Source organism: Haliaeetus leucocephalus, unplaced genomic scaffold (assembly GCF_000737465.1).
Source record: "Haliaeetus leucocephalus isolate CR32 unplaced genomic scaffold, Haliaeetus_leucocephalus-4.0 Scaffold360, whole genome shotgun sequence".
In the NCBI taxonomy this organism is placed as follows: domain Eukaryota; kingdom Metazoa; phylum Chordata; class Aves; order Accipitriformes; family Accipitridae; genus Haliaeetus; species Haliaeetus leucocephalus.
The window spans coordinates 37,597-38,783 of NW_010972796.1; positions in this window are offsets into that span (position 1 = coordinate 37,597).

A 1,187-nucleotide genomic window follows, 5' to 3' on the forward strand; every position below is an offset into this window, starting at 1 on the left:
CAATCTTCCTGCTGTTCCTCATGTCTCCTAACGTCCCTGATGTCCCTTGATCTCCCTGATGTCCCCAACGTCCCATCCCAGATGGCCCCAACACCCCTGATCTCCTCCGATCTCCTCTGATGTCCCCAACATCCCTGATGTCTTTCACGTCCCCAACATCCTTGTTGTCCCCAACATCCCATCCCAGATGGCCCCAACACCCCTGATGTCCCCGATCTCCTCCAGTCTCCTCTGATGTCCCCAACATCCCCGATGTCTTTCACGTCCCCAACATCCTTGATGGCCCCAACGTCCCTGACGTCCACCACATCCCTGGTATCGCCCACATCCCTGCGTCCCTCGTGTCCCCGACGTCCCCAAGGCCCCTGACGTCCCCGTGTCCCCAGGCGCTGTGTGGAGCCGAGGACCCCGAGGACATCCGGGCGGCCTCGCAGGCGCAGGCGGAGCGAGTGGCGGCGCTGGCCGAGTTCAGCGAGAGCCTCAGCCCCGAGGAGGAGCGCGGCGGCCCCGAGCCTGAGGAAGAACTCTCCAAGGCCGAGCAGGAGATTGCTGCCTTGGTCGAGCAGGTGGGGACCCGGGTGGCCAGGGGGTTCAGGAGAACCTGGGCGGTTGGGAATTGGAAGATCTCCGGGGGGTTCAGGAGAACCTGGGCGGTTGGGGGTCTGGAGGGACCAAGATCTCCGGGGAGTTCAGGAGAACCTGGGCAGTTGGGAATTGGAAGATCTCGGGGGGTTTAGGAGAACCTGGGCGGTTGGGGGTCTGGAGGGACCCAGGTGAGACCCAGGTGTCCGGGGAGGATTTGGGACCACCCCAGCACCCAAGGGTGGAGGTCGGGGGGACACACCGGCGTCCGAGGGACCCAGGTGTCCGTCCGGCGTTTCAGCTGACGCCCATCGAGCGCTACGCCATGAACTTCTTGGAGGCGTCGCTGGAGGACGTCAGCCGGGAGGAGCTCAAGCAGGCGGAGGTGCGTGACGTTTTGGGGGGGGCCACCCATGGGTGCTGGGTGTCCCAGAGGGTCTCGCCTTGGGGCGGGGGGCGCCCGGAGAGGGTCCCGTTTTGGGTCAGGGGGCACCCACGGGCGCTTCCCCTGCAGGAACAGGTAGAGGCGGCGCGGAAGGACATCGACCAGGCCAAGGGCGGGGGGCGCTTCCGCCTGCCCCCCCAGGAGGAGGAGGAGGAGGAGG